The sequence below is a fragment of the Littorina saxatilis genome, linkage group LG15 (genome assembly GCF_037325665.1).
Source record: "Littorina saxatilis isolate snail1 linkage group LG15, US_GU_Lsax_2.0, whole genome shotgun sequence".
Taxonomy (NCBI): domain Eukaryota; kingdom Metazoa; phylum Mollusca; class Gastropoda; order Littorinimorpha; family Littorinidae; genus Littorina; species Littorina saxatilis.
The window spans coordinates 45538844-45562524 of NC_090259.1; the positions used below are offsets into that span (position 1 = coordinate 45538844).

Consider the following 23681-nt stretch of genomic DNA (forward strand, 5'->3'; position numbering starts at 1 on the left):
TTTTCTGAGCGTCTACCGCACGATTGTACGTAAAGACAGCATTCGAATCTTGCTTAATGATTGCTTTTGAGCTCGTCTGATTCAATATACGATGAGTATTTCGTTTATTGACGGCAATAGTGACGTGAAAAATACCCAACTCTGCTATGAGGTTTCTTTGCAATTCCATATTAACATGTATATTGCAATATTCTGTATGTGTTTTGTTCCAGGTGTCTTCTTTCAAAGCAATTGTAGTTCAACAAGTGTTGGATCTCCTCAAACAACGCTAACTTTTTCCATTGACAACAGGTGTGGTGAGAAAAATAACCCTGTCTATTTTGTTGAAGTAACAAAAACCCGCTACTTTGAGTTCGACCAGGTTATTTGCAAAATGGAACACAAGACAGATGGATCTTGTAATTCCACAGCGATTGGTTGCACGTGCAACTCTCAGTCACCTGAATTCTCCGTCATCACTCATCATTTCATCGGAACAACGGAACTATGGAAACTGAATGGAGTATTGTGGAGTGGACAGCACATCCAACAACAATTGGTTAAAATGAATGAGCGCAGTAAGTTAAACAATATCTTCTGTTTTGTGTTAACACTACATTTTGAAAACAAAACCAAAAACATGTCCACTCTTCACAATCAGCACTCTGCTTATCTGGGTTTTTTCCTGTGTGTACTTTTCAACAAACGAGAAGGGTGCTCCTATCCCATAATAATGCCTGTACAAATCAATGGAGGATGAAGAAATTATTTGCTTGCATTTAAAAAAAATTTTTTAAAGCAGCAGGGCGTGTAGTATTCTCTATATACTATGTTTTTGGTGTTGCATGTCTGTATCATTATCTTACTTGAGTATCACTAAAAAAGTAAAGAGAATACATTCTAGCTGCCATATTTAATATACGTTATAAGCATTTACAGGACTGAAAATGCATATCACAAAACTGTACACAGATAACCCATTTACTAACTATTTATCAAGTTATCACTGTTTTATATTTGATGCAAATTGTATACAAGTACAAACAACCAATTGTTCTCGAACTTGCAGGAACTGATAGCTTGATATCACGGTAATACCTTCTTTGTAGTCCTGCACACAAAATCAACCAAAACAGCTTTGAACTAAAGAACCAGACCCGTTAAACTTTGTATCGTGACATGACAGTATTCACTAATTTCTGAGTGACAATTTGTAACAAAGATACTGATTATTGATTCCCTTTAGATCCCCTATAAGTTGTCCTTCAATTTCAGCCTGCACATTTATTAATAACGACCCCACAACAGAAAGCTCAAGGGAGACAATCAGGCCCAATTTTACCACTGAGCAGATGTATCTGGGTAAGTACAAACACGCGGCTTATTGTGTTTGCATGAGTAAGAATCAGTTTTACTGCGTATATTTGGACACGAGCGCACATTGTGTATGTATGTGTGTGCGTGTGTGTGTGCGTGTGTGTGTGTGTGTGTGTGTGTGTGTGTGTGTGTGTGTGTGTGTGTGTGCGTGTGTGTTTGTGTATGTGTGTGTGTGTCAGTGTGTGTGCGCGTGTGTGAGTGTGTGTGTGTGGGGGGGGGGGTCGTTTGCGTGGGGTCTAGTAGCATAATCAGCATTGGTTTAAAGTCAATTTTCAAAAATACAAGTGGATACTAATACTCAATAATGTTTATTTGTCGTACAACCAAATACAAATGTTCTCTTTTTTTAAAAACAGACGGCTCGACAACGACACAAATGTCAAAGACATCCGAGAAACCAACACACGAAATAATGCAAGTATCTAGTGAGCAGAGTTTAACAGGTGATGCTTTGCTATTTCTATGTTATTTGAGAACGATAGTCTTTTATTGAAAGAAAGGGGGCAATCCGTAACGGATTTGGCAGGTCATTGGTTAATAGTGCGACTGGGATTTGTAACAATTATATGTTTCGGCTCAAATTATTAGTCCATCCAACAATTTTGCCAGTTAAAAACATCGAATACTATCATTTCTTACAGAGCTAAACACCTAAAAAGGATGGATTTATTTATCAAATAGTAATTAAATGTATTAACTAGTTAACCAATCTCTTTATCAACCAATGAGTTACAAAGACGATTAATTGTATCTGTTTTATTATCTGTCGTGATCAATGTGTTCATAAAGAAAGATTCGTATCATTAGAAGTATGCGACAACAGCAGTGGTCTGAAGCCGACAAGTAGTAAATGTTCATTGCATCGACATTTTACAATTAAGTTTCGGACAGACCATTGCATTGCCCCTTCGAAAATATGAGGCTCCAACACGCCAATTTTAATATATTCCGGTTGCATTCACAAACGTTATTGCTATATTTTAGTTTTTGAATTTACCAATTGGAATTTGTGGTCAAAAATAAAAGATGTCATCCTATATTCATCAATTCATCTTGAAACAAAGATGATAACATTTGAACTCACGCACAAACGACAGAATAATAAAATGTTTGTGACTGATTGATTAGCAGATTGATTTCTCGATTTTTGATATGTATAGTTAATTCAATTTCATTTGTTTGTCTTTGTTTGTCTGTATGTTTGTTTGTTTCTCGATTATGTCATGTGAGTTAAAACAAATCCTCCCAAACCGAACGCTGAAGGAACAAAGGGAAAGGCAAAGTAAAATTGTTGGCTGTGACTGGCATTGTTGTCATTCAGGGGCTCACATCCATGAGAGGTGACATATACTGTTCAAAAAAAGAAACGCATAGCTTGTAATATTTGGTTAATTTAGTTATATGGCTACAAGGATATCCACCAAACTGCAGAAAATGTTTATCTGGTCGTCGACCTTTCGTCCATTGCCACAAGTGAGCTCTGCACGTGACGCATGCGTTATCAGTGGCTACAATGTCAAAATTGCTCATTTGGCATGACCACTCGTCATGCTTCAGTGTAATCTCGTGAAACTCGGGGAATATTGAGCTCTCACCATGTCTTCCAAAACCCATAAAAGCGGATTGTTCGCCACAAAGAAATCAGACGACAATTCAGCGACGAAAGATGGCCCGATTGAGCAGAGAAGACCGCCAAATTGCATTGGGTCGTTTACAAGCAGGCCAAAGTCAAAGTGCAATCGCCAGGCACTTCCACGTGTCCCAGAGCACCATCAGTAGACTGTGGGTCAGGTTTCAAGCCACTGGCTCCGTTGCTGACTTGCCACGAGCGGGAAGACCAAGGGCGACAACTGCTGCTCACGACCGCTTCATACGGCTCCGCCACCTCCGGAATCGTTTCCTGTTGGCCTCATCTTCTGTCCAGGCTCTCCCCGGGCCACACCGATTATCGGACCAGACCGTGCGGAACCGCCTGCATGAAGCTGGTTTGAGAGCTCGCAGACCTCACAGAGGAGCTGTCCTCACCCGCCGCCATCGCCAGAACCGAGTGCAGTGGGGCAACCAGCACCTTCGCTGGACCGTCCGGAATCACTGGAGACACGTGTGGTTCAGCGACGAGTCCTACTTCCTGCTCCAGCGACATGATGGTCGGAGGGTCTACCGGAGAGTAAACGAACGTTACGCGCCCAACTGTGTGGATGAGGCACCCGTTCATGGTGGTGGAGGCGTCATGGTGTGGGGGGCGATCAATACCGCTGGAAGGAGCACCCTGGTGCACGTCCAAGGGCGCATAACTGCCCAGCGATACGTGGAGGAAATTCTGCGCCCACACGCCCTTCCTCTTCTGGCTGACCAGGATGCCATATTCCAGCAGGACAACGCTCGCCCGCACACAGCACGACTCACCACCCAGTTCCTCACCGACCACCATGTCCAGGTGCTTCCCTGGCCATCCATGTCGCCAGACATGAACCCGATAGAACACCTCTGGGATGAATTGGACAGACGTGTGCGCAGGCGAGAAGAAGCGCCGGCAAATCACCGCGATCTATTGCAGGCACTTCAGGAGGAGTGGGACACCATCCCACAGCAAGATATCCGGCATCTGATCCAGTCCATGCCCAGAAGGTGCCGGGCAGTTGTTGCTGCTCAAGGCAGTCACACCCCCTACTGACTTGACAGCTTCGGCACCCAATCGTATTGATTGACTGATTGATTTGAAGATGCAAATGAACTGTGTGTGCATTCAACTGTGTCCATACCAAATTTCAAACAAATAATCTAAATATTGGATTTTCTGTTAATTTTTTCGAAAAATAAAACAAATTTGGCAAGTAGCAACTATGCGTTTCTTTTTTTGAACAGTATAGGACAAATGCCCTGGACAATGCAAAAGTGATAGGACATTTGTCCTGAACAAAAATAAATCAATAGGACATCGGTAAGCGCCGATTTTTGGAAGTTTGAACAGCCAACGGTAAAATAGTTTGACTTGCCTGTTTGCTGACATTTCGTGCAAAACATCAGTTGCTTCTTTGGGTTGTGCGACAACCACGGTAATGACGTCGGCCAGATTGAAACGAAGCAATGCGTGGGGTTGGGGGAGGGGTAACGTATTTCTTCGGCGCCAAAGTTTCACTTTCTAGAGCGACGGTTTCATCTGGCTCTGGCTGCTCAGAAGCCCGGCGGAGGGAGCTCAGTTTCAGTGGTACTAGCCGCTGAGGAGGGCAGAGATTTAAAGTACACACGCTTCTGGCCTTTTTTTGGCACCAATTGCGACCCTCCACCACGGAATGAGTCGCATGTGACCATTGCATGATTTTCATATTTTTACATTTTATGCTATATCCAGTGGTAGAAACCGTTTTAGAAAAGAGTGAACACTGTTTGAGTTATAAGCCTGTGACTAAGGTGACCCTCACACTGTTACCAGACACCCCCCAGACTTATATTAAGCCTAGGGCAGAACTGCGCGAGGTGACATGCGACTCATTCCGTGGTGGAAGGTCACAATTTTTCTTTCGGCGGCATGCTACTTTTGCGGAAACAACCCCGCGAAGGGTGGCAACTGTCAACCGGCTTGGAGCATTCAGAGTTGCGACCCTGGGAAGCTCTTCTCCATAAAAAAAAAAAAAAGCACATCAAGTCTCCCCACGTTTCGTCTGCTTTCGTCTGTTTGGAGAGACACATCGCTTAGCAAAACATCGATAAAATAGCAAATCAAACTACTGTAAATTGGGAAGTACTGACAATGTCCGGATCAAATGAAAGCATAATCGGACAATGACCACTTTGTGACAAAAACAATGGGACATAATTATATGTCCTCTTGCATGAAAAATGTATAGGTCATTTGAAAAAAATATCCGTGTATGTGGAGTCATTAACTCTAATTTTCAAGAAGCAGTTTTCGTGTGTGTGTGTGTGTGTGTGTGTGTGTGTGTGTGTGTGTGTGTGTGTGTGTGTGTGTGTGTGCGTGGGTGTGTGTGTGTGCGTGCGTTCGTGCGTTCGTGCATGTGTGTGTTTGTGTGTGTGTGTGTGTGTGTGTGTGTGTGTGTGTGTGTGTGTGTTTAGACGAGACCACAAATAAACCTGATGTCGGGCCAGAGGACGTGAATAGCCTTGTTGCATCGGAAACCCACAACGTGACGCTGCAGGCTGTTTGTGGCTGTCTGGCATTTCTGCTCATTGCAAAGGCCATCTTTCTGGGATTTATCTGCAAACGAAAATTCAAGAAGTGCAAACTACAAGGTCAGTGATGTTGTCTGTATGGGTGCCAGCAAGAAGTCGCTCAATGCAAGTAACATCTGAAATTGAGAAGTAAATAATTACTGACACTCGTTCATACTGCAGCAACACACGCTGTCTTAGAGTCTGAGTTTAGTTTACTTTAGACATAGCTGTCTCCCTTTGCGCTGATGCTTAGAGTCCTGCTGACCTACACCATGAACATCATTTTCTATTTTTTGCAATTTGACTTGTTGGTCTGATTTGTTTATACTATTTATAAGATAAGTTATATTGAGAAAAGAACATACAATAACACAGTATATCGAAGTGCTGTCATATGTATGCTCACAAGCACACACATCCATCAGGTCAGTCAGCAAGATCCAGCAAGAAAAGATTGCAATTAATCATGTAAATATCAATTTACTACATGCCATACAAAAATAATATTGCTAGCTGACTTAACTGCCTATATTTATGCCACATCTCCGTTATGTTGAATCTCCCCTCACCCCTTCTTGTGTACTTTCCAACAGCACGCGGCCCGCCTCCAGACCTTGCGTCACCCCCTGCTCCTCACAACGTCAGAGGACGTCATGTTGTTGACGTTGCTGTCCTGTTCCAATCCCGGCCTTTGCCTTCAGTGCACCGTGACAGGGATTCCTTTGTCACCGTGCACAGTCACGACTACGCTGAGATTCCTGACGATCACAGTAAGAACCTCTTTTATATTTTACGGTTGGGCATTTTCCCTCCATTCCGGTGTTGTGTGTGAGAGTGTGTGTGTTGAAGATCAACAACAGTGTACGTGCTGCAAAGGTTCAAGTAAGTGCTAACCGTGCTTTAGACATTGGTTTATTTACGACGCGTGTCATTGGCACTATAACAGTGTTTCAGTTCCATTGGTCAGGGAATCACAAAATACTCAGCATGCACTGATCCGGCATAATGGAATGTGGATGCCTTCATGACGGGGTTGAAAGTGGCAAAGCACATATAAATTTACTCAATGAAATTCGAGTTTGTGGGGATTTTTTCTACTGGGGCATCAAATAGCATAGGCTTTATTCGCACACACCCAACACATGTCAACAAGGTATTTTCTTCACTTTCAATGTGTGTGCAGTCATTTCGAGCTTCTGTTGTGATTAAAATGCGTTAGAGTTGTTGTAGTATCAATGTCTTATTTAAGCATGTTTCAGAAGAAGAACAGCATAGTTTGTCACAAGCCACCTAATTACCAAATTCTGTTTTAGATGCGTTGAGATTTATGTTTTGCCTGAAGTTTGCTTCGACGTCTTTATTTCCTCGTGTATTTTTGTGTCTTCTTTTTTAGGGTTGGGGTATTATCAACCACCTTTTAGTTATATGCAATATTTATGTTATGTTTTTTTTTATAGGGGGGGGGGGGATTATCCATTTCATCGCTAAGCACATCATACTGCGTTGCAGATTGGCGATGCAGCAACATGACATCCCTTGGCAGGTCGCACTCAATGGACTCCCTATCAAGCATTAGCTGGCCTGGTGACTACTTACAACACATTGCCTTCCCGTCATCAGACAGCAGCTTCTCCGAATATTGTCTTCAGCCCGGTGCCTCTACTTCGGTGGCTACGCCAACGACAGCTACTTCACAAACACCACCGCAAGCGTCCCACAGCACTTTGCCTCAGGATTACCTTCATCCAGTGCCCTCAGCTTTGGAGTCAGTTACAGCGACTGCTACGGCAACGACAACTGGGGCGGGGAAATAGCTTAGTCGGTAGCGGCTCTGGCTTTGAGACAAATTGCCGTTATCGGTGTGAGTTGGATCCCCACACTCGGAGAGGGATTTATTTCCCAGAGTCAACTTTGTGCAGACTCTCGTCAGTGAGAAAACAGCCCACATGTCCATGAGGGTAACCTCACAGCACTATGTGAAATCGTATCCTTATCCTTATAGCTGTGCAGACATCACCACCAGCATCACGCAACTCAATGCCAGACAATTATCTGCATCCTATTTCCTCTTCTCTGGAAACAGCGACACCCGGGCATGTTGCTTCATCCCCTCTGCCTCCTCTGCCATTCTGAATATGTCCTTGGCAAAATATACTATTCAAACGTCACAGTGGAGTACGTTTGTTTTAGTTTAGCTGAATCATCCACAAGTGGTTTTTTTCTTCCCAGAAAAAAATGCTTATACTGCAGAATCTACAGCTTCACAGAACGCATTGCCTGATGCTTTATTGACATCTACAGGGAATGACATCACCATCACCAGCCGTTCTCTTCACAATGCTATAATCGCTTTGGGGCGTAGTTTTCTTAACGTCACCCGCTAAAACTAACACGATGATATTGTATGTCAGGATGTGTTCCCTGTGCCTACAATGCTTACACTGACCGAACAGCACAACGAGCATTTTTTTCTGATTTGGTAAAACAAGTATTTTTATATTTTGAATCGATTTTAATTGATGTACAGAATGTTGTTTTGCTGTTTTCATTTGTTGCTCCATTCTTTATATTTGTTCTATTTTGTGTGGCAATATTTAGGAATCTCACTACGTATGATATATTACTTTCTCCAATAAGTTTCACATTATTCTTTTTAGAAATAAAATACAATTGGCATGTATACAATTACAGATAGATGTACCTATCCGATGAACCAATGGAGATGATAGATACAAGAGAAAAAATGTTAGTTTATTAAATGTAACTCTTACAGCGTTGTATTTCATGAAACAAGACAGTCTAAAAGAATAATGTATCTTTATTTACAAAATATATTCCTTCCTCAGTTGCATATTCTTGTTTTATTCTGACTGTGTTGACAAACTCAGTCTATTTTTTGGGAAGGGTGGGGGGGGGGGGGGGGGGGGAAGGGGGGGATTGTAGAGTGAGTGAGTGTTTTTACTGTATACATTTAATACTTTTGTTTCAACCAGTGTCGTGTTTAAAACGTTGCCTGCCGTCAACTGTTTCAATTCTAAAGAGCAATAACACCCCTGAGATGATTCTGCCCTTTTAGCATACAGCAAGTCTTATAATGTGTTGTGAAGGTCTTGGACAACTGCACTGTTCATTGTGGGTAATAACGTTTAGTAGAGTATCACATCACCCAGATGAGACATCGCACATCTCAAAACATTATTGATATTTTTACAATGTCGTTTTCTCTATCTCATTTGTTTTTCACAAATAATATCAGGAACTTTTTGCTATTGGGATTAATAAGGTATAGACGAAAGTAACTGCGTTTTGCCATTGTGATGCCATTTGTAGTGTATACCATGCATCATTTGCAGGCTGCAGGGAAACTAATCACAGGAACTGTTTTGTTGTTGTTTAAGATAACAAGTCAGCTACAATAGATAAAACAGAAAAGACAAACATTGTTCTGCCACTGAATATGCATTGCTATAGTAGGGTGCATGATATAACAGAGGGTATGTCAGTCAGTCAATCAATCTATCTATCAGTCATTGATCAGTTAGTTCATTATACGATTAATCAAACAGACCCGTCAGCAAAGATAGTCAACTCTGCATGTTCAAAATTAAATTTGTCGACTCGCTTCAGTTTTTTTTTATATACTACACAGACAAACAACGAAAGAGAGAGAGAAAGAGAGAGAGAGAGAGAGAGAGAGAGAGAGAGAGAGAGAGAGAGAGAGAGAGAGAGACGCTTGACGCTTTGACGCTTTGACACTTTATTGTCATTAGCTAATAAAAGCCTTATAGTGTAAACAACAATGTCTGCATCATTCATAAAAGGGGTAAAAGGACGAATGAACAAAACATTAATAACAACAAAAACATAGCAAACTAGTTTATGAGTACGAGCAAACAAACGCACAGACACGAAAGCCATAGGTAAACAAAAATATCTAAGACTAGGGGTAAAAAGCAAGGCATAGTATGTACACACAAAGGAAAATACTGATTCAATTGTTTGGTCTAGGACAGTTAACACACACTCATAAAATCAATCAATCTGCAGACCACAAATATTTAAAACCAAGAAACCACCAGTCGGCGTTACCCTCGCGTGACAAGCAGGGGAACATGTCTAAATTCATATACATATATACATAAACAACAATGGCTGCAGACGCACAAGCACACACACACATACACATACACACACACACATACACACACACACACACACACACACACACTCACTCACACTCACACATATACAGCGCAGCGCCTAAAGGCAGTCGATCTACTGGCCGATGTGAATGCGTGATATATATTCTGCCGTGTGCTGACAAAACCGAGTAAGTCCATTTTTTTCAAAAATGATATTTTTTGTTCATCAAAGCTTAGAAATTAAGGCGCACCTTATGTGTAAATTGTGACTTTGTGAAATAAATAGATAAGGAGATATAAAAAAGTAAGTCCACACCTTAAAAACTGTTCAAAGTACATCTGCCATGTGCTGACAAAACCGAGTAAGTCCATTTTTTCCCAAAAATGATATCTTTTTGCTCATCAAAACTAAAAAATCAAGAAGCAGCCTGTGTGTAAATTTTGACTTTGTAAAATAAATAGATAAGGAGATATAGAAAAGTAAGTCCACAACTTCAAACATTTCTCAAAAAAATTACATGTCAATTTGCTGGTAAAACCAAGTAAGTCCATCCACCAATCACAAGAACCTTTATGACGCTATAACCAATCAGAATGCAATATTTTTGCCAGTATGACGTCAAAGTCAATCCGAATATTCTTGCGGCATTTTACTTGTTAGTAGGGGTGCTAGTTTTGGTGCAAGCATGGCTGCTAAAGAAGAAGTGTTGTCAAGATAAATGACAAAACAGTGAAAATAACGTTAACATTACGAATTTGCACAAGATGGAGAGAGAGAGAGAGAGAGAGAGAGAGAGAGAGACAGAGACAGAGAGACAGAGAGAGAGAGACTAAACAGGGAGAGAGTGAGAGAGGGGAAAGAAATCAGGGTCGACGGGGGGGGGGGGGGGGGGGGATGGAGGGAGAGAGAGAAATAAAGGGAAAGAGGAAATACGAAGGGAGGAAGAGAGTAAGAGGGAGAGAGATAGCGAGAGAGGTAGGGAGGGATAGAAAGAGAGATGGAGGGAGGAAAAGAGAGAGATAGGGAGGGATAGAGGGAGGGAGAGAGAGAGAGAGACAAGGATCGTCAGGTGAATTATATATAGATAGAGAAGAAAAATGTTTAAAATAAAACGTCATAAGGTGACGTCATTATGTCTCGCCTTATCGAAAGAGGTCATTTGTGTGTTCTAAACTTTAAATGACGTCATTTGTGAGTTCTAAACTTAAAATGACGTATTTTCTGTATGGGTCGTCTGACAAGAATTTTAAAACTATCATTATAGGAAAATTGGGAACCCCTTGGACTTACTTGGTTTTGTCCATAGATATCCCTTGACAGGATCGCCAACTCTGCGCGCGCGCCAACGCTGGCTCTGTTTCGAACTCCCGTCTGCGGCTGCGAGAGGTTTTGACAGTAACTTTACTTCCGGTGCAGTCTTTCAACACATGGAGAAGAAGGAGAATTTCGAAGGGGAGGTGGAGTTTGTGGCTGAGGTATGTGAAAAGCAAACAAAGCAACACAAAAAGATCATTGCTGATGATTGAAATGAGTCATGTGAATCAACAATAAAGATTGATTGTGGACGGCACGTCATTATTTTTGTTTTTAACACTTGAAACGCGAGAGCATCTGACACACTGGTAAATCCGAAGCTGTGCACTCAAGCTGATCAGCAGATCGTTTTTCTGCAGAATTCTCGCTCACATCGGCCACTATTTTAGCTCAGCGAACCGACAAATTTGCAGCAGAACAATTTCTGAATGTTAGAAATTCGGCTGTAGATTTATAGATACCCTTTCTATTCCATGGTTGTTGTTTTTTCAGGGGGAAAGTACCGACATCTCAATCGCTGAAAAGATGACAGCATCACCACAAAAGAAACTGCAAGAATTGCCAAAAGTAAGTAAAAATATTGACAGATCTATGTAAAAGACTATGAAAATTTAGAACTGGAACAACAGATATTCAATAAATAACCGATAAGTGATATATAACTGAACCATTGATTGATTTGAATGTACATCATGCATGGAAGTTAAAAATGGTGCAGGAACTGAAGTCAGATCAATACATCAAAAAGATTAGTGCAATATATTTGTTTTCTTTCCCCTCCAGCATAATTCTGTTTTGATATATGCTTGATGTCTTCTGTTGTTTTAAAATTCATTGTCACTTCTAAATTGCATGCTTTATTGCAGAACGCTTGTGCATCTATCAAGAATGACAACTGCCTTTCACCGGAGCTCAGAGGGCTCGTCGACCAATTCAGTAATTGAAAAGTAAGTTTTTGAGTAAGGCGGTATAAAAAAAATCAGCTTGCAAAGTCCCAGTACCTGAAAGATCATTTTCATTCATAGTTTTCGAGCAAAAATACTGCTTTGTTGCACAGAGAGGCTACTGTTTACAAATATTTTAGGTACATGCCTGCCACTACAATATTTCATGTTTTTTAGGATCATTAATAGCACATGTCATAGTTGTAAGACATGATAAGGATTCATGAAAGTGGTTTGTCAACACGTTCTATAACGACAAATGGAATACAAAATTTAATATGTTCACATCCATTCATGTAAAGTGTAGTTTTGGGTTGTTGTCGTGTGTTGTTGGTTTTGATTGTGTGCATGCATCTACATCTTCAGTTTCACTCTTGGGTTGATTTCTGCTATATTTGTGTGTTGTTTTAATTATAATATTTTATTTTCTGTGTTTTAGGTGCAGATCTGGAAGAGAAACTTCTGCTTCTTCATGACTGCCTAGTTCCCTGAGGCAAGGTTGGGAATGCTGCCAAGGAGAAGGCGTGGGCCAGGTACTACTCTGCTTTTTCAACCCAGCATTCAGGCATTACTGAGTTGACAGTATCCCCTGCAGTTTCAGCCTGGATTGCCTTGAACATGTTTATACTGTTGGTGTCTTAAAGGCCTATGAAGAAAAACTAGGGAACCAGTAAGTGCATTAGAAATCAAAGAGGATGAAGAGTACAATGCAAAGTATGTTGGAGTATGTGTTGCCAAAAAGCTAAAACAGAGAGTTTGGTGTCTCCAAAAGAGTGCGTACAGAGATGAGAAATTGCAGTGTTTGGAAGCCCTGACTTGCGCACCTGAATTCTACAGTGAAGAGAGTGAAACCACCCCTGACATGACAAGCATGCTGAACAAGGGCAAACTGACCTTTGTCAAGCCCAATGTATTGCAGATGTGTCTGTCCATGCAACACAAAGCAGAAATCTTAAACAGAATGAGGCAAAGCGTTGATGATATCAAATAACCAAAGGGAAGTAATTGCTCTTTATTCATACGACATGACTGTGTAATAGAGTAAGCGAGAGTTGTACAAAACCTTTTCTCCTGGCACCTGAGAGAATAACAAGCATTGAAATATACAAGCGACTTTCATCCTCTCGTGCCAGGAGAAAAGGTTCCGTACAACTCTCGCTTAATCTATTACACATGTCGTATGCATAAGGCCTAAAAAAAAATAGGTGTGGTTACGGTAACCCGACCTACCCTATTTTTAGGGGCCGACCCTATAACTTTTTATTACATCTGTCAACAAACAAAAAAAAAACAACAAGAAAACGAGTGCAGAAAACGCAATGAAAGCGAAAGCGCCCGAGTCGCACACTTATTTCCCTGTCAAGTAGGTTTAATTTGTACACATTAGAAAAAAAAAGTGATTGCCTACCTTCCTACCCTATTTTTTTGGGCTATGTTACCGTAACCACACCTATTATTTTTTTTGGCCTAAAGAGCGATTACTTCCCTTTGGTGATTTGATGTCCATGGAACATATTTTCTGTGAAACCTGTGCATCAACACACAGGCAAAAGCAGATGACTTTATTGAACCATGCAGGAACAGTGATGCTGTTCCGGTGTGTTTTTATGACACTTTGTATTCATTTGATCTTTCACAAGCTGTTCAAGAAGACACTTTGCAAAATGTTCTGTTTTTTTTTAAATAAGACTCCACCACAAACTGAAGACAATGATGGACAAAATGAAATGTACATGGAAAGAAAAGACTGAGGAAAAAGCTGAAAACATACAATGTTGGACAAAATGAAATGCACATGGAAAGAAAGGAGTTTGAGGAAAAAGCTGAAAACATACAATGTTGAGAACAATCAGGAAGGATCTCTGTAGTGTGTTGTGTATGATCTTTCTTCATGCAGTACGAAACTATCCTATCTGATCAAGTGCATGTACATTGAATTTGAACTTCTTGATTGTTGTCTTAGGTGTCGATTTTTGGTGTTAAAATCTGCTGTCGTTAAAATGTACTTCTCTTCCTATTTCAGTATTTGGTTCAGTATTGTATCACATGGCTCGTTCAGTGCCTGTTCTGTATTTTCATGAGTCCATGTAAATTTAAGTCTGCAACATGAACATTTGAAACATATTCATTTTGCTATGGTTCAAACCTAATTCCTTTGTGTACTTGTTCAAGATATAATTTTGACAGCGAGATATTTTGCAAACAGTTTTCATTTCAAAATCAATTGTCAGCCACTTGATAAATGTCTTGCATCGATGCGTCTGATTGTTTTTATGTTGACCACTATGTACACTGGAATTTGCTTTGCTTTCCTAATAGAACATGTTCAGTCGCATACCAGCAACACTTTGTTATAACCTTGAATGGTTGAAAACGACGTTAAACACCAAATAAAGAAAGAAAGAAAGCAACACTTTGTTAACGTTTGAATGGAATTGGAAGTTGTATGAACTCAAAAAGAGCATATGTATCTTTGGTCACAGTGACACACACACACACCATACAGTGACAATTAATGCAGGGCCAGACTAGGGCTACCAGGGGGGGGGGGGGGTTATGGGGGTTGCGCAACCCCCCTCCCCCCCCTAAATATGTACCTCATTTATTTAAAAAAAATGTATTATTGTTTATTTTATGCCGTTTCATGCAAGGAGCGACCATTTTCCTATCTCAGAATATGACCTACCCTTCAGCTTAAGGGGGCGTCGCCCCCTGACCCCCACAAGGGGCAGAGGAACATCCCCCTGGACCACCATTGGCAACCTCCCCCCCTCCTCTTTGCTTAGTCCGGCCCTGTAATGTACCAACATTCACTATCTCACTCAGTCTCAATTCACACAATTTGACACAAGAAATATTCCTATTTATACACATGCATATATTTAATCAATAAAGTAGATACATTCTCAAACAAAGTTTCAACATGTTGCACCCAAATTAAAGCATAAATTCTTGTGACATTTAATCTAATTAATTAATTAACCGGAATTAATCAATGCTTTAATTTGGGAGTTTGAAATTTGTCGCAATAATTTCTTGGTCAAGTTTATTTACATTCTCTGCTAAAGAGCTTTACAGTCAAATCCAAATTTCCACACCTAACCTATAAAACACAACATTCCAAATGAAATGAAAAAATCATTCTCTTGGCTCAGAATTGGCGTTGAATAATTGTAACACAAAGCGATTTACTGAAAATGTTACTTGTCACTCACTTCAACACTGTCGCAAAGCCAGTCTAAACTGCAGCACGCTGCTTCGGGGGGGGACTTTTTCCTTTACACTTTAAATCCAAACACCATCAGCTGCGTAGAAAAATCACTGAAAATGCTGAGTCAAAGTCAAACCTTAACCAAGCTGGCCTCCAGGCTCCAGCACAACAACCTTAACCACCTGGTTCACCTCGTTCTTCGCGAGGCACCACGACTCGGGAAGCTGCTGTACATCACGACACAGTTCTTCAAAGTTGTAGTTGCAACAACCTCTGGCAATTCTGGTGCGGGACGGTATGTCTGAAAAAAAGCAGAACAATAAACCCTAAGTAAAACTAAATTTCTAGAGAAATAAGTCTAACTGTCCATACAAATAGCTGGATGATAGCTAATTAATGGCAGTTGATAGACGTTTGAAGTTGAACGATTTGGTGGAGAATAGGTCGACAAGCTCTCTGAGCTCCGGTGAAAGGCAGAAAGAACAAGCGTTATGCAATTTAGAAGTGACAATGAATTTAAAAACAACAGAAGACATCAAGCATATATCAAAACAGAATTATGCTAGAGGGGAGAGAAAACAAATATATTGCACTGATCTTTTTGATGTGTTGATCTGACTTCAGTTCCTGCACCATTTTTAACTTCCATGCATGATGTAGTATTCAAATCAATCAATGGTTCAGTTATAATATATCACTTATCGGTTATTTCTTGAATATCTGTTGTTCCAGTTCTAAATTTTCATAGTCTTTTACATAGATCTGTCAATATTTTTACTTACTTTTGGCAATTCTTGCAGTTTCTTTTGTGGTGATGCTGTCATCTTTTCAGCGATTGAGATGTCGGTACTTTCCCCCTGAAAAAACAACAACAATGGAATAGAAAGGGTATCTATAAATCTACAGCCGAATTTCTAACATTCAGAAATTGTTCTGTTGCAAATTTGTCGGTTCGCTGAGCTAAAATAGTGGCCGATGTGAGCGAGATATCTGCAGAAAAACGATCTGCTGATCAGCTTGCGTGCACAGCTTCGGATTTACCAGTGTGTCAGATGCTCTCGCGTTTCAAGTGTTAAAAACAAAAATAATGACGTGCCGTCCACAATCAATCTTTATTGTTGATTCACATGACTCATTTCAATCATCAGCAATGATCTTTTTGTATTGCTTTGTTTGCTTTTCACATACCTCAGCCACAAACTCCACCTCCCCTTCGAAATTCTCCTTCTTCTCCATGTGTTGAAAGACTGCACCGGAAGTAAAGTTACTGTCAAAATCGTCTTTTCCGCTTTCCGCTACTTGGTGAGCGCGCGCAACGAGTTGGCGATCCCGTCAATACACATCTATGGTTTTGTCAAAACATTCATGCACACTTAAAAAGTTGTTTTTGGTTGTGGACTTACTTGTTCATATCTGCTTATCTAAGCACTCTAAAAAGTAGAAATTAGCACACAAGATGCGCATTGATTTCTTCTTTTTGATGAACAAAAAATATCATCTTGAAAAAAAAAAATGACTTACCAAAGCGGAAGGTCGTGGGTTCGAATCCCGGCCGCACCTGACGGGTAATTAAGGTGAAGATTTTTCCGATATCCCAGGTCAACTTACGTGCAGGCCTGCTGGTGCCTTATCACCCTTCGTGTGTACACGCAAGCACAAGACCAAATGCGCACGGAAAAGATCGTGCAGTCCAAAGCAGAGTTCGGTGGGTTATAGAAACACGAAAATACCCAGCATGCTTTCACCGAAAACGGCGTATGGCTGCCTAAATGGTTTTGTAAAAACGGTCATCCACGTACAAATCCACTCGTGCAAAAGCACACGTGTACGTGGGAGTTTCAGCCCACGAACGCAAAAGAAGAAGAAGAACGCCTTCACAAAAATTGCGTCCTCGCTGTTAAAACCCGTCAATCGGGACAGTGAATGTTTCCGTACCATGTCCACACGGCACCTGAATTGCTTAATATCAATTCAAACGTAACACATCTATAAATAGATTCAGGAAACATTGACACCTGCAATAAAATCACTTTCGTGCCTGTGCTAGCATTTTAATGTCCAGAAATATTTCTTAATAACAATTTCAAGAAACGATTTTTAAGACATCAAACCCGGGTAAATAGTGTTTGATTTGAATTTCAAATAATGTGATTTAAGGCTGTAACTATAGTAGTAACCGAACCACCCAAACTTACAACAACAAAACATTACCGGAACAAAAAAACATGCTGTGTAGCTTAAAAAATTGTACGTGAATACAAGTATTTTAGCAAATCACCGCAATCTGATATGCTCATCATTCTCCAAGGCACTCAAACTAACACTCACGTATACACAGTCATACACAAGAACCAGCTTTTATTCTTGACTGGACATAGTCCTTAGATCAAGACTGGTTTTAATCAGAACAAACACACAAACGCACACATTGTTACAGGTTCGCTTCGAAAGTATCTGTGAGAATCGTACCGAAATGAGCCAGAGCGTTGTTTAGAGATCAAATAAGCAAAGGGAAGTAAGCGCTCTAATGTGCACACGACATGTGTAATAGAGTAAGCGAGAGTTATACGGAACGTTTCTCCTGGCACCTGAGAGAATAACGCATTGAAATGAACAAGCGACTTTCATCCTCAAAAAAAGCATTACTTTTTCTTCCAAATGTTTTGACAAAACCAAGTAAGTCCACTTGCTTAGATCTGTCAAATTTTTTAGATCTGATATAATGGAAAAAAGTGATAAAACCAAGTAAGTCCACAAAATGCCCAACAAAACAAAAACCATCCATCAGATCATTATCAAACTCGGGTTGTAAACGTACATTAATGCTATTTATCTTATTATCTCTGTAGGTTGATCAAGCTAATCGTCACTTTTGAGAAATGTAATAAAACAGAAAAAGTCGTTTATCTCAGAATTAGCTTCAGTGGACTTACTCGGTTTTGTCAGCACACGGCAGTATTGTGTAAAAAATTCCATCTCACACGGCATTAATAGGTAACATGCGCCTTGAGTCGCCTTGTGTGGTGAGATACGTGCGCGATATAAATCCTCGTAAATAAATAAATAAATAAATAAATATACGTTTACATAGACTGCACCCGCACCCGTGTAAATCCACGCGTATACATGTAAACGCAACCCGGTGTAAATGAGAAGACCATCCAGTCCAACATTTGCGTTCGTACAAATTACATTATACATCATTTCAGCTTGACTCATCTAGTTTCTTTTAATTTTGCGCATGTTTAGTGCCTTAGAAATAAATTGTGCAGTTGCTTCGAGTACACTTTCTTCATCCAGTGCTAGGATACGGGTTACATCTTCCAATGAGGCTTGTTCAGAACAACTTTTCAACACGTTACACTTTGCGCGGATATCAGCATAGGCTGTACAGTGAAAAAGAAAGTGTACCTCGTCTTCACAGCCTCCATCACACATCGGGCATGAACTGTCGCGCGCCTGTTGTATTAAAAACCACTGGGCATTGCTCCTCAGCCCACAGGCTTTAACCGAAATATAGCAAGCGCATCTCTTTTCCATTTGTTTGTTATACATAATATGTACTTCTCAGGCTGAAACACGCTTTTAAAAGAATAAAACCATTGATACTTCTCGTTTGTCTCCATTTCCCAATGCCAGTTTTGTACAAATCAGTCGATCTTTAAACTGGGAAACAAAACCTTTAGCGTAGCTAACCCCTTGGCACAGCCAAACAATACCAAACCCGTTTTCAATTCTTAACTTTGCAAACCCAGTTGTGCTTGCCAGATTCATGTTGCAAAAGGAGCATTTCATAGATCTGTTTACAAATTCTGGTTTGCGGAAGTCTTGTTAACGTAAGCCAATAGTTCACACATTTGACAACAGTTCTGATGAAAAGTGGGTATCTGCAAACACTGTACATAAGGAAGACGTGGAACTTGCGAAGAAAATGCGAAAAAGTGTTTGTGGGTTATCGTCCCTAGTCACATGCTGGCGGCGAAAACAAAATGGCGGATCGCGTAGGTACCGATCGTGTGCGAGGTGGTGGTAAATTGTGCTCGGCTTTTTGTTGCAAGAACGCCCGTTACAAACAGAGCTGCTTCGGGAAAACTTTCCACAAGTTCCCTACAGAAGAAAAAAGGTGGGTTGTGCAGTGATTATTTCATCAGGTTTACCTTCTTCAGAATGAGAATGCAATGGCTCGAGTCAACTCACTCAGTAGACTACAGCGTCAGCGAGTACTTACGACTGTGAGTGTGAGTCAGCAGTCAGTACAAAACAACAGTTTACACTTGATGACAAACCCGTGGGCATATTTGCCGAATCCTTTATCAAACCTTGCTTACGGGAAAACTACAGTACAAAGGTACATCCGTTTTGCGTTCAGGCAGAGCGTTAGATTTAGACTGAAGATCTGATTTAGCTTTTTTTGTCTTTCCTTTTTGCTTAGTTTAACAATAACATTGTTGTTTTTATTGTCAAACTAGGTGCAGAATATGGATGCAATTCACAAGGCGAGAGGACTTTGAAAAGCTGCAGCCAGCTGATGTTCAAGGTCTCAAGCTTTGTACTGATCACTTTGAGGCCAACCAGTAAAACAATCCTGCAGAGAGGATCACTTGTGTGGAATGCTGTCCCAACATTGTTTGCAGTGCCCAATCCACCACCGAAGGTTATTTATTTATTGGTTTTAGGTTTTTGCAAACCAAAGAAGCACACTATTAAATGCAGGTTGAGTAATGACAAGTTTGAGGCTGATGTAAGAATTGAAAACAACAGCATTGTTCCCATCAAATAATGCCTGTTTGCATTTAGCGCAAAACAATGATAAGGCCAACAAAAAAAGTTACTTATTTTGGATCGACGTCTTGATTATGATGATAAGATGAACTTATTTTGCAAAAAAACAGCCCCAAATGGCAAAAAAGGTATACGGTCGGCGTCAACAACAAAAAAGTTGTATGTTTCTGGTCACCTGACCCTACCTATGTTTTCCCGACGACCCTAGACTTTTTTTTTTGCATTTTCAAAAATAAAAGGGGTATTCGAAAATCAATTGTTTTCCTGTTTTTCAACAAAATAGTTAAAAAGATGGTTTAAAAAAAAAAGTTTAGAAAAAAAATCTCCACCTTTAGTCATGTTAGGTCACAAAAAAGTCTGTTTAAGGTAACATAGGCCCCCCAAAAATAGCGTCGGTAGGTCGGCTTTTTAGTTTTGTATTTTAGCCATCTGAATATTTTTATTTTATTTTTTAATGCCCCCAAAAAGTCTAGGGCCGGTGGGAAAAAAAATAGGGTCGGTCCGGATACCGTAAACAGATTATTTTTTGTTTTGCCTTACCAGAAACATACACTTTTTTGTGTGGCCTAAGACCAATGCCATGAAATTGGGAGAAATGTTTCATTGTGACTGGGTGTTGGTTGTGAGTTTGTCAGTTAAAGAGCTGTGCAATTTGCAGGTTGCTAGTGGGAGGAAGCCACCATCACAAAGGGTAGCTACAAATGAAGCCAGCACCGACCTGTCGCCTGATGCACAAATTGTTCAACCAGGTAAGAGATTTTTAACCATGAAGAACACCCTGACATCAAAAAATGTTTAAACCCATCCATTACATAGTTGATAATTGCTGTATAGGGTGACGGGCGCTGTGGCGGGGTGGTAAGACGTCGGTCTATTAACTCGGAAGGTCGAGGGTTCGAATCCCGGTCGCGGCCGCCTGGTGGGTTAAGTGTGGAGATGTTTCCGATCTCCCAGGTCAACTTATGTGCAGACCTGCTAGTGACTTATCCCCCTTCATGTGTACACGCAAGCACAAGACCAAGTACGCACGAAAAAGATCCTGTAATCCATGTCAGAGTTCGGTGGGTTTTAGAAACACAAAAATACCCCGCATGCTTCCTCCGAAAGCGGCGTATGGCTGCCTAAATGGCGGGGTAAAAACGGTCATACACATAAAATTCCACTTGTGCAAATAAATGAGTGCACGTGGGAGTTTCAGCCCACGAACGCAGAAGAAGAAGAAGCTGTATAGGGCGGATGCATGGATGGATGAAATTGTACCTGTAGTTCCCACACGTAAAGATGGGAAACATATCCTGTTAGAGGCATGGTGTAACAAGAAACAATTAAGTGGCTCTATTAGTATTCCCACCCCCCCCCCCCCCCCCCTTTCCCCGTCGCGATATAAGCTTGGTGGTTGAAAACGACGTTAAACACCAAATAAATAAAGAAAGAAAGAGGCATGGTGTGTGAGGAGTTTACCTGGTACTGTTGTCCTAATCAATCAATCAATCAATCAATATAAAGCTTATATAGCGCGTATTCCGTGGGTACAGTTCTAATGGCCTCACCCATTCAGTACCAAACAAGGTCAATTCCATCATTGTTCCACATCGTATCCATAGTTGCTAATACACTTCATTTCTGGCCTGCCCTCCTACGCTATTGTTTATTTTCATTTTGTGATTGAATTACACATGTTTTAATTTCTTCCAGGTTGTAACTTGTTATGGTTATGTTATTTTATGTGTGTTTTGTGTGTGTGTTTTCTTTTTTAGATGACATTCAGGCGATCCTGGAGGACATAGGATGTAAAGCATCAAAGTCGTCATCCTCCCCATCCCCTCGTGAAGCGGAACTTCGGCAGAAGGTCAACAAACTGAGGAGCAAGGTTTTCCGATTAGAAAAGAAAACGATGGAACCCCGTGTAAAACGAGCGAGTAAATTAGCCAAGCCTCCCAAGAAAGACTTTGTAATAGAACAGTTATCTCATATATTATCAGGCGAGGCGAGCTATTTTGCCATTTATGCCTGTTACATATTTACCGGTTATCTGCTGCTGTGTCCAATCCTGGCAGAGACGGAACGCATGTTACCAAGGAGCCGAAGGAGAGTTGAGATGAGAGAATGTGATTAACAATTGCCAACTCTCTCCGTACAAAGAGGGTCCAAAATTGTATCAAAATATAGATCGTAGGGAATTCAAAATAAAAAAAAGACAAAAGACAAAACATGTACTTCGGCTCATAGAGCCTTCTTTAATTTTTGACTCAAAAGTCCATGCTCCGAGAGACTCCTTTTTTTAATTTTGAATTGCCTACCATCTATATTTTTATACATTTTCAAAAAGATTCATTCAACAGTCACCTTCCGTTATTCTTGAACTTGGCTATCCCAGCCTTACCTCAACATTCGATATTCCTGTGATATTTTTGACGTAAAATCAATTTTTACTGTAAAACACTTCGGCAAGAGGATTGGTCCAAGCAAACAAATAATAAACTTGTAAGATTTTTCCTGATATTTCCGATCAATTGCCTATGGTTTTATTTAGCTAAAAGATTCAAACGTCACACCTATGACTCATGGCTATTTTTAAGGGGAGAGTAGCATCCCTGGTGTGTTGTTTTTGATGTACCTTTTGGTCTGTTTACAGTAACATAGGCACACAAAAAGAGGGTCGGTAGGTCGGCTTTTCTTAATTTTTTTTTTATAACCATCTTTTTAAATTATTTTGCAAAAAAACAGGAACAAAATTGATTTTTTTTCTTTTTCTCCAAATGCCAAAAAAAAGGTCTAGGGTTGGCGGGGAAAAATAGGGTTGGTCGGGATACCGTAAACAGACTATTTTGCTTTGTTTTGCCTAAGCAATGACTAACAAACTTTCTTTAGGGTCTGACATTGTATATACTATACAATTTTTGGGGTATTAACTAAATACATGTATACAGTTTTTGATTCCTTTTATACTTTTTCACAAATTAGCCCCCCCCCCCCCCCCTTTTTTTTTTAGTCTGCCCTGGGGGCGGGAGGTCTCCTAATTTCGGTTTCTAGGGTCATCTTATGCTTCCCCATGAGCTGAGAACTTAATTTAAAATGGGCCACGATTTTTTTATTTGTATTTTGTAATTGTGCCTTTGTCCAGTCACATGATTTCACTTTGTACTTAAAAACTTGGCACTGTCATCATTTATTGCTATTTATTGTTCAGTTGTTCAGTATTTATTGCTATTGGGCATCAGTTGTTCAGTTGCCCTCTTTCGAATGAGCCATGCATGCATTATGGATGTGTTTAGCGAATTGGGATACCTCAAGCAATGTAAAAGAAGAAACAATGTGAAGCAAACATATAGCACCAAATAAAATAACCGAATCAGAATGGAAACTTCTTCAGTGTATGTGTGTGTGTGTGTGTGTGTGTGTGTGTGTGTGTGTGTGTGTGTGTGTGTTTGCTGTTTTAAATACCGAAAATGTGAAAATAAAGCAAGTCACAACATGAGAAAGATCGACTGTACTAGTCATAACAAAGCAAGAGACAGCCTGATCAGCATGCAGCAAAGGGGAATAACTCATATTTAGCCATTCTCATTTCAAAGCATGCCCAATGAGGAAGTTATCCTTCTTCCCATTGTAGTTTCTTTGGTATCTGCCTATGTCCCCGTACGCCATTGTATTTGAGGAATGCAGCGGAACATTTAAAAGCCTTTTGATAGCAAAAGTGTGAACTTGCTCAATTGGCTAGACGTCCTCTAGCCCCCAAACGTCGGCTGCGTATGTTA

At 40.5% G+C, this 23681-nt stretch overlaps 2 long non-coding RNA genes across 3 annotated transcripts; both read left to right on the top strand.

The window, feature by feature from the left end:
* The first annotated feature begins 10960 nt into the window (after positions 1-10960).
* Positions 10961-13821, top strand: LOC138949455 (uncharacterized). Of its 2 annotated transcripts, XR_011450282.1 has the most exons (4): positions 10961-11147; positions 11479-11553; positions 11853-11933; positions 12370-13821. It is a non-coding gene; the product is annotated as an uncharacterized lncRNA (long non-coding RNA). The 2 variants fall into 2 exon arrangements; XR_011450281.1 differs by having other exon boundaries at positions 10961-11553.
* A 5215-nt stretch (positions 13822-19036) lies between these two features.
* LOC138949457 (uncharacterized) lies at positions 19037-23467 on the top strand. The gene is made up of 4 exons (XR_011450283.1): positions 19037-19264; positions 19611-19795; positions 20582-20672; positions 21681-23467. It is a non-coding gene; the product is annotated as an uncharacterized lncRNA (long non-coding RNA).
* The last annotated feature ends 214 nt before the right edge of the window (positions 23468-23681 follow it).